We start from the raw sequence: 18,955 nt of genomic DNA on the forward strand, positions 1-18,955 counted from the left end.
GCACCTGACCCTCTAAATTCTTTTGCCTTCTTAAGCTCAAGAGCAATGTTCTTTCAGATGAGACCCACTACAGAGACAGAAAAGAATGAAGCAAATTCAGCTAGTGGCCAGAGAAAGGGGAGTTCTTACTCTAGCAATATTGTGCAGGGTGCTTGTTCTCTTTGCACCTTTTATTCCATCTAAAGAAGGAAAGAGAATACTACCCGATTCTTAAATATAATTAGGTTTATGAAGTACTTCCACACATACTGTCCCACCTGATACTGCCATTTGATGACAACTAGTACCCTTACAGATTGTCTGTCCTGTTGCCCACTGTGTTCCCAGCATCCCAACTGTGCTTGTATACCATAGACCTCAATTAATGTTTGTTAAAGAAATGAAGGACAGGAGGATGCTTAACGTGGCAGCTACAGAATCTCCATGAAGGGCAGCGGTGACTGTCTAGTTGGAAGGCAGGGGCAGTGCCACTCAAAACAGTTCACAGAATCAGTCTATGAACTGTTTGTTTCTTGTTGTGCACTAATTTCTTAGAGAAAGTCTTAGTTTGAAAAAAATGTCAGCTGAACTAAAGAGTGAGCCCAGTAATGTATTTGATTTACATTCGGATTCAAGTTCTTTATCTCAGTGCAGACCAGTAACAAAGAGTTCTCAGGATGGATCTGCCTGTGGACCATGCTTGGAGGAGCCCTGTGCCAGAGGAGCCAACTTGAAGCTGCGTGTGCTCTGTGTACACTTTTTATTATACTTAATTGTACTGAGTTCATTATGGGTTACTTGGGGGAGAAGCAGATGGATGTTATGGGATGACTACAACCCTCTCCATACGAGCCATCCCTATTGGTCCCATTGAAGCTCAAGGATTATACATTTCAAATACTCTTTCTTTTTCATTGATTGTAATTGTAATTGTACATATTTATGGGGTATAGGTAATATTTTGATACAGGCATATAATGTGTCATGGTAAAGGCAGGGTAATTGGGATATTCATCACCTCCAACATTTATCATTTCTTTGTGTTGGAACATTCCAAATCTTCTCTTCTAGCTATTTGGAAATATACAGTAGATTATTGTTAACTACAGTCATCCTACTGTGCTATCGAACAATATAGAACTTATTCTTTCCATCTAACTGCATTTTGTACCCATTAACCAACCTCTCTATATTTACCCTCCTCTGCCCCACCACTCCCAGTCTCTGGTAACTATCATCCATTCCACTCTCTACCTTCCTAAGATGATCTTTTATTAACTCCCACATAGGAGGGAGTACATGTGATATCTGTCCTTCTGTGCCTGGATTGTTTCACTAAACAAAATGTTCTGCATCCACGTTGCTGCAAATGACAGAATTTTAATCTTTCTATGGCTAAATAATATTCCATTGTGTATATATACCACATTTTCTTTATCCATGCATCTGCCAAAGAACACTTAAGTTGATTCCATATCTTGGCCACCGTGAACAGTGCAGCAACAAATGTGGGAGTGCAGATATCTCCTCAACTTACTGATTTCCTTTCTTTTGGATATATACCCAGCAGTGGGATTGCTAGATCAGATGGTATTATATTTCTGTTTTTAGTTTTTTGAGGACTCTCCATCCTTTTTTCTGTAATGGCTGTACCTATTTATATTCCCACAAGAGTTCCCCTTTCTCCACATCCTTGCCAGCATCTCAGGTAATCTTTAATTGCAAGATCCCACAGTAATACTTTTTGTTTTGCAACTAAAGCCCTTCAACTGAGAAGAATGGAAGATAGTTTTGAGAGGAAGGAGCCTCTGGCATTTGTTGGCATGTTAAAGTTGGTTGGCCTGGTTCTACTTCCATGCCAGTTTTTCTTCAAGCTCCCCCCGAACCCCGCAACATCAGGAACCTGGATCATTCTAGTTCTATTTGGGTGAGCTTAATTAAATTGCTTTGTAAAGATTATCTAGTGCCTATCTTGGCCACCAATCCATCCCAGACCACTCTGGTGGCGTCAAGACAAGCAGAGCCTGACAGTCTAGAACTTTCTGCATGATCATTCTAGGCCAGTGGTTCTCAAACACTAGCAGCATTAAAATCCTCTGTAGGGCATTTAAAACACAGATCACTGACTCCATCTACTTCTAACTCAATCTGTCTGTGCTGAGGCTGAAGAATTTGCATTTCTAAAAAGTTCTCAGGTGATGCAGTTGGCCTGGGACCACACTTTGAGAACCACTCTTCCAGGTACTCAACACAGGTGACCATGGTGGGAGTGGACATTTTCCATTCCAGCCATAAGCAGTATTTTTGCATACTTATTCCAGTAGAGACTGCAGGTTGTCACCAAATATCTACTATCTCTTTCTTCTTTACCGACAGAACATCAATATTATTAACAACATACTCAGCCTTAAAAACACTACATTTTCCAGACTTCTTTCAGCTAGGGGGTCCATGTGACACAGTTTTTACGAATAAAATGTAAGCGCATGTCACCAAGTGGGATTTTTAGAAAGTTCGTTAAAGAAGCTTGCCTGACTCTTGCTTTGTTGCTGTCTTTCATCAACAAATTTTCCACCACAAATGACTCAATTCCTTTCCCTTCCTCTTCTTCTTCTTTTTTTTCTCCCAAGTCAGGTCAGACAGGTAATGTGCCAATGTCATAACAAGGTTCAGAGGGTGGCACATCTCACACATGCATATGAACACCCAATTATCACACTCATGAGCTACAACAGGATCGCCTTCCCTTCTTTTTTAGTGGGATATGGACATGATGCCTTCTAGAAGGGGTTCCTCCATCTTGAGACCACAGGTGACAAGCAAGTGCCAAGGATGCTTGAGAGGACAGAGGCGCCTGGGTCTCTTGCAGCATCATGGCTGTCATGCCAGCTCCAGACTCCCCATCTCTAGACCTCTGATTATATGGGAAAGGGAAAACCCCTCATTTAACTATTTAAGCTATTGTTTGGGGGGTCCATGTTATTTTTAGCCAAGGAAATTCTTAACTAAGATACCTACCATGTTAAAAACCAGTGCTAGATGTGAAGATGGAAAATATATGTTTCCTACCCTCAAAGAGCTTTGGTGTGGCTTTGAAGACAGGAAAGAGACACAGCTCCTGGGTGAACATGGAACCCAAGAAGACTTAAGGTTTATGGCAGCCAGAACACCTCCCAGGAGTCCTGAGGAGCTGTTTTGAAAATATTCAGATCAGGGAAGAGAGCATGGAGTTGAGGTATGAGGCTGAATTTAGGGATCTTAGATAACACAGTTTAACTTCAGGCATTTACACTCGTAAAAAACAGTGGCCCTTGAAAAGAAGATGCTGGGAAGCGTTCAGGTCTATAGTAGGGATGGGGAGTGGTATAAAAGGGAAAAGAGAAGGAACAAACCTTACAAAAGTTGCTATAAAGAGACTTTGGAGGTTCGGTGAGGAACATGGAGTGAGACAAGCATGTGGTTTTGGTCAGGAAGGACAGTGGTTTGAAAACATTTTCAAGCCATGGAGCCCTTATCTCAGGAAAGCATCATAAGAAAAATAGCTAAAAATTGAGCTATTCTGGTTCAATAAGTTGTAGAGAACCCAGAGGCTCAGCTAACAACCTTCCCTTTCCTATGGCACCGCAGGGTCTCCATGGAGCAGCAGGGAGCTATAGGAACCAATTTATGGGGGAGAATAGGAAGGGAAAGGTGGAAAGTGAAGTAGCTTGGATACTATAAAATAATTCTGGAATGAGGAAACAAGAGAAAACTTGAAAAAAATTTTGTCTGGAGATTTAGGAGATCTGAGCTATAGGTGAGCTATTAACTCTCAAACAGACACAGTAAGAAGCTATTGGACCCCTCAGAAGATCCATTTCCAAGATGCTTTCCAGACCTAAAAGTGCTTGGTACTAATTTTAGGGAAATTATATTTACAAAAGAAGTGGTCATGATTCCCAGAATCTATGGGTTTTATAGGGAGAGTCACACTGAAATGGTCCTAAGATTTTTAATGTTTGATTGCTTTCTGCTCTTGAAAGTGAAAGTTTCTCTAACTCAGTGCCTTCCCTGTTTTCCATTTAAAGGATAAGATTTACAATATTAACTTCAATTTTTTGCATGTATCTAGTGGTAACAAAGAAAAATGAAAGGTAAAATCCAGCCTGGAATATGTTGTTCTACAACACTGCTTCTAAGAATTTTAAGACAAATGAATAGAATTTGGTATCTGTTTGACCCAGCAATCCCATTACTAGGTATATACCCAAAGGAATATAAATAATTCTGTTACAAACATACACGAACACGTATGTTCATTGCAGCACTAGTCACGATAGCAAAGACATGGAATCAACCCTATGCCCATCAATGATAGACTGGATAAAGAAAATGTGGTACATATATGCCATGGAATACTATACAGCCATAAAAAGGAATGAGATTATGTCCTTTGTAGGAACATGGATGGAGTCGGAAGTCGTTTTCCTCAGCAAACTAATGCAGGAACAGAAAACTAAACACCGCCTGTTCTCACTTATAAGTGGGAGCTGAACGATGAGAACACATGGACACGTTGTGGGGGGACCAACATACACCTGTGAGGGATGGGGAGAGAGAGCATCAGGAAGAACAGCTAATGGATGCTGGGCTTAATACCTAGGTGATGAGATGATCTGTGCAGCAAACCACCAGGCACATGTTAATCTATGTACAAACCTGCACATCCTGCACATGTATCCCTGAACTTAAAATAAAAGTTGAAGAAAATAAAAAGAATTTGGTATCTGATTTAAAAAGCACTAGGAATTTGTAATTACCTTGGTTATTTATAAGATAAAAATTACATGTTGATTCATAGTATAAATATGGAGCTATTAATTTGTCAAGTGGTCTGTAATCAATTTTTGTCCATTATTCCTAATGTCATTCTGTAAAAGGTCTTCATTTCCCTGCTCATTTTTCAGATAGGAAGCCAGAAAGACACAAAGGTAAAATTCAGTTAACACAGCTAGATGATAGTAGTAACTTGCCTGGCTGTATTAGCATAGGAACGGAAGTCTCCTGCATTCTAATCTTTCTAAAATTAGCCAACTGTGATGGAAAGAATCATTCATTCCATAAATCTGCCCTGAACAGAATTATGAGCAAGCAGAGACAAGCTAGTGCTAGCTTCTTTTATCTTTGCTGCCATGACTGGCATTGAATTTGAAAGGAAGAGCTACAGCAAAGGCAGGGGCTCTGAGCAAGACAGTGCATTCACACTGAAGACAGGGGCCCTTCCCTGTGTTTCCCCAGCCATTCACAAAATGCAGGCAGTTCTTCTACATTCAATAAAACCAATTTAAGAGGTGTTTTGTTTTGTTTTGTTTTTTTCCCCAGAGACTATTCATTCAAGGTACTGTCCACATCTGATTAGCCATTCCCTAGTCACATCTGAAGAGGCCTCTGGACTGAGCAAGTACCTAAGTCCAGCTCTGCCTGGTGTTATCCAGAAAGATCAGTTACTATGCTTTGGAGTCCGTGTCACTGAAGAGGTTTCTGAAAGAGCCAAAGGAGTGTCACAGGCCTGGGCATCAGTTCCTACCCTGCAAAGGAAAATTCTCACTTGATCTGGGATTGTCTCCCTCAGCTCTCTAATGTCCTGAAGCACTCCTTAGATGAAGCAGAACCCAGGTGACTCCTGTGTCAATGCACTTCCAAGACACTAGGAGATGGCTGATGTCACCAGCCATCTCCTGCTCACCTGCTGTATAAATGAACCTAACATAGAACAAATTGCTTCTTAACAGGTTTTATTTTTTGTAAGTAAATGACAAGAGAAAAAGAGAACAAGTTTGTGCAGAGCCAGTGAGAGGAAAAAGATCACTACACACTTATTTTAAAGAAGAATTTGTGTGAAGTTAATGTTTCCTGAATGCATGGCTACCTGGGAAAGAAAAGGATCTGCAAATCTATAGGCTGTTGGGGGCTCTTGGATGTTTTCACAAAATAAAACAAAAACAATCACAAAACCCCACAAAAGTTACTATATCTTGAGCCATAATAAGGTTGAAGATATAAGAACATTTGTAAAGACTTGGAACAACTTTTACCTATGTTGCATGTTTACTTTCTCATGATGCATCCTTTCATCACATCATTTTCAATGACAGTGTGTATGAAACAGAGAGTAGAAGATAAGCTCTTCTGATTTTTTTAAAGTTAGGTCTTTGGAAGGAAGATAAATCTATAAACATAAAACATAGCACCTTTAATGAAAGCAGCAGTAACAATAATCAGTCCAGTTCCAAGGTTAGAAAGTCATTTAATGAGGGGACCCAGATCAACAGTTGTCCAGTTGGATCCAGCAGGGTGTTACTAGGGTTTACTCAAGAAAGGAAAAGTTTCATGGCCAAATGCATTTGAGAAAATATTGGACTAAATGTTCTGCGTTTTCTATTTTTGTTTTTGTTTTACTTCAAGGCAATTGAAAGCCTTATCAATGTTTCAACATGTTTAGTAAATCTCAAGGCAGAGATAAAATATAAAGCATTTCCCAATTTTATTTGATCACAAAAACCTGTTATTCCTGGAGAATCTTATGAGATTAGATTCTTTAGCTTATATTTTGGGAAATGCTGAACTAGATTATAAGACAAATCTATAAATTTCCATAAGGAAGAAAGAGAGTGAGGGAGAAAAGAAGTGAAGAAATAACAAAATGCAAAATCTTAGCTCACCTGAAGTTGCAAGCATCTTACGAAATCACCGTTCATACAATATTTCTAGATGTAAAGAGAGAGGGAAGTGTATGGCATTCTCATTAAACTAAAAAAAAAATACAAATAGTTAAGTGTGACGAAAGCACTTAGCATTGTCACCCATAACTCTCTTGTCTAACTTAGCTCTCTTGTTTATCATATTTACTTTTGAAATTAAAAACTAAATTTAAATAAATATACTAAAAATTAAAATAAATGATGGCAATACAATGTTAGGGTTATGAATAATCAAACTCTGTCTTGGATTTGCCCCCTGAGAACTGACTGGACCCACCCATACTCCATATCTGCCTCTGCACACAGGCAGACTGCAAACACCCATTAGTATTCTCAGCAACCACTCGAGACCTCCTGGATCCTTTGGGTTAGCATTGATCACACCAGGCACCATGCTAAGTACTTAGAGTACACTATCTCATTTAATCTTTACAACAACTCCATGAAGCTGGGGTATTGATTTTATTGCATGGTACTATGGTCTCAATATGTCCTTCCGAAATTTATATTAAACCCTAATTTCCATTACAGCGATATTAAGAGATGGGGCCTTTTGAGAGGTGATTAAGTCATGATGGCTCTGCCTTCATGAATGGGACTAGTGCCCTTATAAAACAGGGTGAAGGGCACATTCTTGCCCCTTCTACCATATGAGGACAATTCACCCCTTCCACCATGTGAGGATGCAGTGAGAATGAGGAACAGGCTTTCACCCCACTGAATCTTCTGGCATCTTGAACTTGAACTTCCCAGCCTCTATAACCACGAGCAATCATTTTCTATTATCTGTAAATTACCCAGTCTAAGGGATTTTGTTATGGCAGCCTGAATGGCCTGAGATGCATGGATAAGGAAGTGTGAATTCAGCAGACAGACATTAACTTTCTCAAGGGAGTTATATTTGCCAGTCTGGAGCTCCTTCTCTGATATACTGTACTACGTTCTTTTCACTTCCTTATTCTCCCAACTCCTTTTATGTCCACCTCTGAACTTCTGGCCTCTGTGATGCCCTTGGTCTCTCAGACCTCAGGCTGGTCTTGGCCTTTCAACCTTGCCTTTCGCTATTAGATGCCGGTGTGTCTGTCCTGAAACCCAGCTCTGGCTCTGGCAAACCAGCTGACATCAATCATGTGGCTGGAACCTTCTTCAGAACAATGGAGGCCAGGGCGAGTGACTCACTTCCATTCAGTCTCTATCTTTGGGGCAGATCCACCATGAGACATAACTTACCAGAAATCCAATTACAAGGAGAAATGAGTATTGAAGACTAAGAAACGCATTTTGCAGCAGGCCCTTGCTGTACTAGGGCAGTGTCCGTACATAGAGCAGCTGGAACAGAGGTCACAAGCTCAGAAGCTTCTCTGAGGCAGGTAGGAAATTTAAGTAGATACTATGGTCTGCACTGGTGGGGACTGTGGAAACTGGACAGCAGGCGCCTCATCTAAACAGCTGATTGTTGCTCAGCTGTTGTTGCCATATTGGGAATTCGAGCCTAATGATATCTGGTATTCCTATTTTCAAAAGAAGTCAGGAAATGCAGATTTCTACATAAATTTTTCAAACTTCTGAATTGTGTATGGGCCATACAAAATACAATTGCAGGCCAGTCAACACCCTCTGATCCAGAATAACGATTTGCGAGACAAGCTGTTTGTGAGGCAGCATTACATAGTAGTTAAAAGCACACAATTTTTGAGCCAGACTGCCCATGTCCAAACCCTGGTCCCATCACTCACTAGCTTTCATTTCACTTCTCTTTGCTTCAGTTTCCTCATCTGTAAAATAAAAATAATATCGGTACCTACCTCATAGGGTTTCATGAGCATTAAATAAATTAAAACCCATAAAATGCTTTCAGTACCATCAGGCATTAAGTTACATGGTAAATAAGTGTTTAAAACAAAAGTTTAAAGATAATAAACAAGAAAACAGAAAACCTGACAGGCCAGCTTTGGAACCTTCTGGATGGTAGATCTATTAACATTTCTCCCTTTGGCTGGGATGAAAAGACATTTGGGAACAAAAGATCCCATAAAAATAAATGATAAGAAGTGAAACACCTTCATTATGGCAATTTTGGTGTCAGAGCCTAAAAGACAGAGGGATCAAAATATTACAGTACTAAAATCTGATGGTTTCAGGTAGTAATGAGATTTAAGCTTATTAAAATGTATTTATTTCTGGTGTTAATAACCCTTCACAAGAACTGGGCAATTTTGAAAGAAGAAAAGAAAATGGTTCTCCCTGTGGACAAGCAGAAACAAATGACTATTTAATTTTCTAATTTGGAGTGAACTAAGTTGATCCCTAGGTTTTTGCTAGGGGGGGCCAGGACAGGGGAGTTCAGTGGAAAGCAATTGCTAGAGAGTGGGGCTTGTTCTTTGCCAACAGAAAAGGTGCAGAATGTGGAATGAAAACGTAATAGCCTCCTCTCTTCTCAAGAGACAATTGACTTCCATCTGTTTAAACCTCCCCAGGGGACCCTGCTCCCCCCCTCATTTCCATTTACTCTCCTTTCCACCAACCCAGGGTGACATTAAGAAAACCAAATCCATTTGAAACACAAACTCTTACACATCGAAAGTCAGGAGAGAAGCCTGGTTGACCTGTAAGCCACTGCATTAGGCACAAAGATGCAAAAAGGAACTTTCAGGAACAACTGCCGCTCTGAGGACTCTATGCCAAATATAACATCTGCTTTGGCGCGAAAGCAGGCTGGAGCCCCCGAAGAGGAGGAATATAAAGTATGTTTAAAATGTGAAACCTGGCCGGGCACGGTGGCTCACGCCTGTAATCCCAGCACTCTGGGAGGCCGAGGCGGGTGGATCACGAGGTCAGGAGATCAAGACCATCCTGGCTAAAACGGTGAAACCCCGTCTCTACTAAAAGTGCAAAAAATTAGCCGGGCGTGGCGGCAGGCGCCTGTAGTCCCAGCTACTTGGGAGGCTGAGGCAGGAGAATGGCGTAAACCCGGGAGGCGGAGCTTGCAGTGAGCCGAGATCTCGACACTGCACTCCAGCCTGGGCGACTGAGCGAGACTCCGTCTCAAAAAATAAATAAATAAATAAATAAAAATATAAAATATAAAATGTGAAACCTTTAGTTCTACTTGCTCTTTACTCAGAAAGGAGAGAGTATTCCCTTGTGCCAATGAAGTCTCTCTGAGTCGTTTGCACTATTGGCAGCAGGCACTGCCGGGGGTAGTGTGCACCAGCTGCTGCCCTGGAGGTGAGTGTTGGTCCCTGCATAAGAGCAGCCGCCTTTAAACAGATCAAATGAGTCTCATGATGACAGGTGTGTCACTCTACTTTCAATCTGGTTTTAATTTGGTTACTTGCAACCTAAGACACCAAACAGCATTTTAGGGATGAATTGCATTCCTGAAGCGTAGGGGTCAGAAAGCTCCTACATTCACTTTTACTGTCCCTGCACTTTTTCTCTCCCACTAGCTGCTGCCTTTCCACTTCCCCTCATTTCCTGCATTCTTAATATTCTATTGTCAAATTTTCCTGTTCTTGACAGCAAGTCTTTCCTTTTTCTTGATGCTTTATTCCTTCTCGCATAAGACCAGAAATTGATCAATAGCTCATTTAAGTTCCAAACTGTATTTTACTGCTGAATAAACATATAGTTTTCCTAGACTCCCATGGAAAAAAAAAAAAAGGGGGACTTATGCTTAAATTCAGGGCTAGCATACCGATTATCCCAAAGTATAACAACGTATTTTGATATAACATCATATAGCTTTAAAAAATTTTCATAAAGTAACAGAGTAAGATTGGGCATCTGAATCACATGTTTAGGAACTTGCAACATTCATTCATCTTACACGATAAACCTCAATGAGTACCTACAGGTAGCATGCACTATTAGGTACTGGGGATACTGAGATCAATAATGCCATTGTGTTGGTCCAACTGGGGAAGACTGGCATGCCCACACAAACATAGCAGCGAGGGCAGGGTTGGGTTAGAAGTGAGCACAGTGCTTGGACACATGGGTGAGAGCCTCCTGATGAGCTTGCTGGGGAGGAAGAGGAATGGAGGGAAGAAGAAGAGGAGTCAGAAAAGACACAGGGAAACAAACATGAAGAATGAACAAGTGTCAGGTAGTCAGATGGGACCAGTATCCCTAACAGGAAGAAGAGTAGTTGCAAGTAATGGAGAGGGAGCACACCCTCTTCTCTTCCAGACACTTAGGAGAATAATACCCCATCCCCCTTGCTTTTGGATAGGACTATATGACTAGCTCTAGCCAATGAGTTGTGAGCAGAAGTGATATTTGTCACTTCCAGGCCAGAGCACTTGATTGCTGATGTGAGATCCCTCAGTCTTACCTTCTCCTGGAAGTGAATCATCATAGGATGAGAGGCAGCCTAGAATGTTGAGTGTACATCTAAATGAGCAACTCCAGAGAGTCATTTGTACCCACCGAGGATTTCACGTGAGTGAGAAATGAACTTTAGTTTCAATAAACCACTGAGATTTGGGGGGCTGTTTGTTAGAGCAGCATAATATAGTCAATCCTGATAGAAATGGCTACATTTAAAGACACAGATATACTCAAGAAATTGAATCTCAAGTTTAGAGGGGATGATAATAAGAATTTGCAATGATCACCGCACATCTTGATAGAGATGCATCAGGGCCTCAGATGGAAGGTAGAGTATAAGTACATAGGTGGAAAATGACATTATGGGTGTAGAGAAAACATGAAACATAAGAAATAAATCAGAGGGAATAGGGATGATCCCCAGAACCAACAGTGAGGAGCCAGAAAGACAGAAATAAAAGACAGTGGTATCTTAGAAGCTCAATCTCTTAACATATCTACTGTATTATTGATGTCATGTTATTTGTTTCTAATTATAAAGTCTTAGTAATCATTTTCCCTTCCTTTATTTGAAGTCCAGAGATGATCAAATAGAGGTATCTTCATGAACACTCATACTTCTTGCTGTGACACCCTCAGAGTTTAACCTCAGGCTGTCAGTGGGTTTCAGACTCACCTCTGCAGGACACCAGGGGTTCCCTGGAGGCAGCTTTGGAAGAGGAAAAGATGAAGAATGGGATCTAAGCCCCAACCCTGGATCAACTACAGCAGCTCTGATCTTGCATGTTTCTTGTTTTGTTTGTTTTTGTTTGGTTTGGTTTGGTTTGGTCCTTTTTAAGACAGGGTCTTGCTCTGTCACCCAGGCTGGAATGCAATGGCATAATCTTGACTCACTGCAACCTCTACCTTCCAAGCTCACACAATTCTCCCACTTCAGCCCCCAGAGTGGCTTGGACCACACGCGCATGCCACCATGCCTGGATAACTTTTATGTTTTTCATTGAGATGAGGTTTCTCTATGTTGTCCAGGCTGGCCTTGAATTCCTGACCTCAAGCCATCTGCCGATCTTAGCCTCTCAAAGTGCAAAGACTCCTTTACGGTCATTTTTTACATGTCCGAGCCACCACGCCCAGCCTGATCTTACATGTTTCTACATGGGCTTATGTGTAAGATTCTATTTGAAGAAATGGTGCTGCTATTAAGAAAAAAAAAAGATAACTGCTAGTCTAAGTGAATTAAAATATCAGTACTTATTTACATAAATATGAAAACTTATGGTATACTTAATGAGTCAATAAAATATCTTCTGTGGTAGAAAATCCCCCTGCTTAGCAAGGTATAAAGGAGTCTCTGGAATTCAGGCTCATCCTACTTACCCAGCCCCATAGCTTGCTGTTCTCCACAAAGCCAGACCCAATCGCCAAATGCATCATAGCCATTCACAGTGCCACATCACGACACATACAGGTTGCTTATGATGTCCTGACTCCTTCCACTCCTCGCAAATTGCTGCCTCTTCATTAGGAGCCATTCAGATGCCCACCTTCGACAGAGCCTTATCTACTTTGACTCTCTCCCCACTCCTCAGGGAAACTATTCCTTCCAGTGTGCGTACACTCACAGCACCTCACTAATACCTCTGGTATATTATATATGTGACTCTCTTCCCCACCATGCTGTGAGCTCTTTTACCTCTAATCAATCCCAAGTGTCCACTGAGTAAATAAATGAAGATAATTCCAAAACTGCTTGTGAACTAAGCATTGCTACCATAAGGCTGTATCATAGCAACATAGTGAATAAATAACAGAATGTTAAGATTTGCTTCAAATTTTAACTTTTTCTGAGTGTATAACACTGTCCATCTTCCTCCTCTAACTCTGTCTCCTTTCAGATTCACAGTTCTTTTGATTGAGATAGTTTCAATAAGACCTGTTTGGGAGCACAATTTCTCAGTTTCTCTTTGGCATGAATTTCCAACATGATTCCCATCCCAAACACAGTCTAACACTGACACAGCCAAGAAGACACAGATGCACATATCTACTCACTCAAAGGCATTCTGACTTCTCTCTCCCACAGAACTCTGACTTTTTACTGAGTTTAGTCTTCAAGTATAAAGCCCAAAGAAATAATATAATAGGGGCTTCAGATTTCTTTGCTAATCCGATCGATCCTGCTAGCACACCTCCAGACAGCACCTTGTATTTGCTCTGCTATCTCCAGAGGAAAAGAAGGCAGAGATTTGCTTGCAGAAGAGGACAGCAAGTCAAAGTGTGGTGACTGTTGAAGCAGGGGGAGATGTCAAGTCAATGGAAGTAAAAGAGGGAGAACAAGATAGAGTTCTTTCTTCTGTCAGCATCAGTAATTAATTCAGCTTGGGAGAGTTTTGGGGGAAATTATAAGTTAATTAAATTAAAACAATTAATAAGGTGGCCAACCTGTTTTGGTTAGCCCAAGACTTTCTTGGATTTAGCACTGAGTATTCCACATCCCAGAAAACCCGTTAGCCCCAGGCAAACCAGTTCGCCATAGCAATGCGATATAAAATATTTCCTGACAAATTAGCAAAGATACAAATATATACTTATAATACCTAGTGTTAGCAAGGATGCGGAGTAATGAGCACTGACATTGTCCATGGGATAGACAGTGACTCAGTGTTTTTGGAGAGCAATTTGGTTAAAACAACAAAACCCTTACTAACATATATACAAACTTCATGTTAAAAATGGCAAATTAAATACACCCATTGGTATCGTTTCCCAGTCAAAACTCCAATAAAATGACAATAAAAGAATGTAAAAATGTAAATACACACATAAAAGAGGATGAAGAAGAGACAACATCAGAAGAGAGACATCAACAAATTTTCAGAAAATGGAAAGCAGTTTCACACGTGGTTGGATTTACAGAGTGGAATAAAACTGAAATTAACCATCTGCAGTGATTGAAGTCAATGATTTGCCCTTCGAAAGCCAGAAAAAGCTCAGGAATGACAGGCACCAGATACCTCTGAAAATAAAGGTGAGAGGTGGAACTGAAAATAAGAAGGGTGATAAAAAGGTAGTTAGAAAGCATTTTTGTTCCAACGCACTCTTCTCTACCCCACAGTTAGGCAACTTCCTCCCCTATCCCAAACTGATACTGGAGGTTTACTTACAAGAGACTGAACCAGAGAGGTTCTGAACGAAAGGCACAGCAGGAAGTGGGAGTAAGACCAGAGACTGGAAATGGGATTCACAGTTCCCATCCTGTACTCAGCATCTAGAATGTCAGCAGTCTGGCAAAATATTGGAGGATTTCTCTTAGAAGAAGTAGAATAGCCCTAGGGAAAAGTCTACAGTACAGATATTTATGGGTTCCTCAACAAAATGAACAAGTGTCTGGATGATAGCCCCAGTGAGAATCCCAAGGAGCTCCATTCCTGCACACAGAGCTTCCCATGAACTTGTTAGTGTTGTGCACTTAATTATGAATGGAAAACAGAATGACCAGATATTTGAGAACAATCTCCAACGAAAGATATGCAACAAAACAAGAGGAGAAATGAACTTGGAAGAAACAAAAAAATGTCAGAGGCAGAAAAAATTTAACAATTGTGATGGTTAATCTTGATTGGATTGAAGGATGCAAAGTATCATTTCTGGGTATGTGAGGCTGTTGCCAAAGGAGATCAACATTTGAGTCAGTGGACTGGGAGAGGCAGACCCACCCTCAATCTGGGTGGGCACCATCTAATCCAGATTAACATTTGAGTCAGTGGACTGGGAGAGGCAGACCTACCCTCAATCTGGGTGGGCACGATCTAATCCACTGCCAGCATGGCTAGAATAAAGCAGTCAGAAGTTGGAAGGACTAGGCTTGCTGAGTCTTCTGGCCTCCATCTTTCTCCCGTGCTGGATGCTTCCTGCCCTTGAACATCAGACTTCTAGTTGTTCAGCTTTTGGACTCTTGGACTTACACCAGTGATTTGCCAGGGGCTCTTGGGCCTTTAGCCACAGACTGAAGATTGCGCTGTCGGCTTTCTTACTTTTCAGGTTTTGGGACTCAGATTGGCTTCCTTGCTCCTCAGCTTGCAGATGGCCTATTGTGGGACTTCACTTTGTGATCATGTGAGTCAATTCTCCCAATAAACTCCCCTTCATACATACATATATCCTTTTAGTTCTGTCCTTCTAGAGAACCCTGACTAATACAATGATAATTAATAGCCTCAGAAAGGTATAAGATACTATATCCATGACCAAGAATAGGAGGCTAGATAAAGACCCCTTAGCAAATTAACAAAGAGATTCTAGAAGCTAAATGTATGATAGCAGAGATTTTTTAAGTTTAATAAACAATTTTGGAGACACAATTTAAGAAATCTTCCTACACATAGTATAAAAAGAAAGAAAAGAAGTGTGAGGAAGAAGAACAGAGAGAAAGGATAGGAAGAGGTAGTGCATTAAACCAAGATGTCCTTGTTCTATTATGAACAATAGAAATTCTGGAAAGTGGCCGGGCGTGGTGGCTCAAGCCTGTAATCCCAGCACTTCGGGAGGCCGAGACGGGCGGATCACGAGGTCAGGAGATCAAGACCATCCTGGCTAACACGGTGAAACCCCGTCTCTACTAAAAAAAATACAAAAAACTAGCCGGGCGAGGTGGTGGGCGCCTGTAGTCCTAGCTACTCGGGAGGCTGAGGCAGGAGAATGGTGTAAACCCTGGAGGCGGAGCTTGCAGTGAGCTGAGATCTGGTCACGACACTCCAGCCTGGGCGACAGAGCGAGACTCCGTCTCAAAAAAAAAAAAGAAATTCTGGAAGAGAAACTATCAGCATGTTCCCAAAACGGTAATATAAGAACATTTCCCAAAACAAAGGGCATGAGCTTCCAGACTAAATGTGCCCATGTGCCCAAAGGCCTGGCACAATAAATTTTTAAAAGACCCCAATAGGGCATATCATTGTGAAATTTTTAGAATGTCAGAGATAAAGAGTAGACTCAAAAGTTTCTAGAGATACATGACAGGTTATTATTTTTTAAAGGCTTAGAAATCAGAATTGCATTTTTGAAACTTTTCAAAAGCAGCATTGTACTTAAGAAGACCATGGATCATTGTCTTCAAAATGTTAAGAGGAAATGATTTCCAGTGAAGAATTGTATTCCAAGCTAATATTGAAATCAAGAACTGGACCATGATAAATATCTTTTCATACATGCAAGTATTAAAACTTACCTCCAATGCACGCTTTCTTAAGCTGCTGCCTCAGGAAACTACTGGAAGTTAAGTTCTATAAAAACAAGGATTAAAACCTGGAAAGACAAGGACCTGAAGGCCATGGAGGACATCCAACACAAGAAACAGGGGAATCCTCCCAAGGTGATGATGAAGTGGATTCTCAGAACAAAAGTATGTCGTAGGTTTAGAGAATAATCACTCCTGATTGACACAGGAGAACAGAGAGTTCCATAAAGACAGCTCCAAGAAACACACAAACAAGAAACCACTAAAGCACCAGAAATGTTGACCCTTACTGAGAAAATTGTTCTGCTCGCTTGGAGCTGTAGCCATTGGCAATTAAATCCAGGAGAATAAAAACGTTGTACAAGAAAGGAAATGCAATCACCACACGTATCCATGTGGCTCATATGTTAGCTATAATGAGTCAACCATAATGACATAAACAGTGAATACTGTTTTAACCCATAATTGTGATAGTATTATATTGGGAAGATGGGAGTAAGAGAAGGTGTGCACTGGAGAATTGAGGGAGAGCTGGGGAATGAGGGAATGAGAGGAGCTAAATCATCATCTTCCATTATAAGGAGATTGTGTCCAAATTGAAAAATCAAGAAACAGCAGTATATGCAGATTATTTAGAAATATGGAAGCAGTTGTGAGCTATAATTGCTTGTACTGACCTCTGAAAGCTGAATGTTACATTTTTAGAAATTTTATAAGCTGGTTGTTAAACACAGTCATTATTTAGAATTAAATTATACAAGCTTATGGTTAGATAAATTATATTTAAAAGCCAAGGTAATATATTGAAAAACTCATCACTCCTCTAGAATTGGAAAAGCAAGGAAAGGATTCTCCCCTAGAGTCTCCAGAGGGAACCAGCCCTGTCTACACACTGATTTCAGCTCAGCATGTCTGTTTAGACTTCTGACCCCCAGAACTGTAAGATAGTAAATCTGTGTTACTTTAAGTCATTAAGTTTGTAGTAATTTGTTATACTAGCAAAAGAAAACTAATACGGGCAACTTTGTTCCTCTTGATTTGGGTTGTCGGTGGGGCTGAAGGGGAGGAAACTGAGAGACCCCTGACCCAGGGGAAGTTGACTGTGGAGCTCACTAAATTCCTGCCACCCTCCGAGTCAGTGGGGTTTCTCAGCTTACACTGGGAGAGACCGCTGTGGCTCTAGCCATCAGACCACACTATACACAGAACTGCTAAAAACATGGGTGGAATGCACAGGTAGGAGGAGCCGTGGGAACAAAGACCTCATGAAAAACCTGGAAGACATAGTCTGAGCAAACCAAAGTAAATATTTTAAGCCCATATGCGTGATATTAAAAAAAAGCAAAAACAAAACAGCTCACCAAAGTATACAAGTGCCCTACCTCAAGAAAAGTAAACATGAACATTGCAGTCTAAAAGAACAAATACATCCAATGGTAACGAATCACTAGACAACTCTGTGTTGAGCACCTGCTATAATGTTTCTATTGTGTTCTCCCATATGTTGTTGCATTTCTCGTACGTAGGATCCCATCTGAGAATTTGTAAGATAGGAAGGCAGATGAGAAAATTAATGTTCACCAAAAGTAGGTGCCTTGTTGACACAAGTTAGCTGTTAAGGCTGCATGTGTTCCCAGGTCTCGACTTCATGTCCAGGTACTATTTACTTTTTCACTGCACAGTGCTGCAGTAAATAGAAGCTACATTTCCTTGCCCTCAGGGAGTTTGTAATCATTTATATCACAATTATATAACTGTCATTTAAAATAATAATTCCACAAATCTGCAAAAGGATTCATCACCAGGCTGCCCTTAAGTAGCAAACAAAACTGTTTCATTCCATGATACCACCAAGTATTCATGTACAGGTTTTAAACTATCACGTCTGACAAAGAATTAGAAGTTACTGTGCCTTAAAATCAATCCAAAATAAACGATTGACTTTCACAGATATTACAATATAAGTTAATGAATAAATGAATAAAATTATAAACATTTGTTTTAGTTGCAGTTTTTCAGGAACACTGTTTTTATGTAAAGTAAATCTACACAATAATTAATAAACTACTTACAGCAATTGTGATATTTTCTAGGACTTACAGGCTTTCCCTTAATCAAGTTTGAGGCTACAGGCACAATTTTTTTTTAGGAGCTGGTTCCAAATGAATGGTGTCTTAATTACGATCCATGAAGCCTCCTTAGTATTAATCTTTCAAAGTCTTGTACAAAAGTTAGAAAATGTTTAGCATGTGCTTCACTTTGCTATGCTTTTTTCTAAAAGCAAACTATTCAAATTACAAGCAAATAGTAACTAGTGATTAATATCTAATAGCACAATAAAGGAGGTACTCAATTTTAACTAAAATTTTCAAAAATGACAAATATCCAAGTACAGCTGTGTACATTTCTCACTGACTTTGATTGCTGCCATTTGTCATTTAATCTCATGCTAGTTTTCTCTAACAGGGACAAATAGAAAATCCCTCCCTCATTTGGGGAAGAGTCAAAGTTAGGTCACATGCCCTGTCCTTGGCTCCCTGGGATAAGTCCTATGTGACTAAAGAAAAATTTTTCCAGCTTTCTCTGACAGCTCACTCCCTTTTAAAAAGGCATTATTAATAACACACATTTGTTAGCACTTACTAAGCACTTACTGTCTCCCAAGTACTCT

At 40.4% G+C, this 18,955-nt stretch overlaps 1 protein-coding gene and 1 non-coding gene across 5 annotated transcripts in view; both read right to left on the reverse strand.

Moving 5' to 3' along the window:
• NCALD (neurocalcin delta) overlaps positions 1 to 18,955 on the reverse strand; it is a 456,646-nt gene that overhangs the window by 168,690 nt on the left and 269,001 nt on the right. The window lies entirely within an intron of this gene.
• On the reverse strand, positions 2,613 to 2,717 carry LOC117079710. Its single transcript, XR_004435564.1, has one exon. It is a non-coding gene; the product is annotated as a small nucleolar RNA U13 (small nucleolar RNA).

Source organism: Trachypithecus francoisi, unplaced genomic scaffold, assembly GCF_009764315.1.
Source record: "Trachypithecus francoisi isolate TF-2019V2 unplaced genomic scaffold, Tfra_2.0 Lachesis_group7, whole genome shotgun sequence".
In the NCBI taxonomy this organism is placed as follows: Eukaryota; Metazoa; Chordata; class Mammalia; order Primates; family Cercopithecidae; genus Trachypithecus; species Trachypithecus francoisi.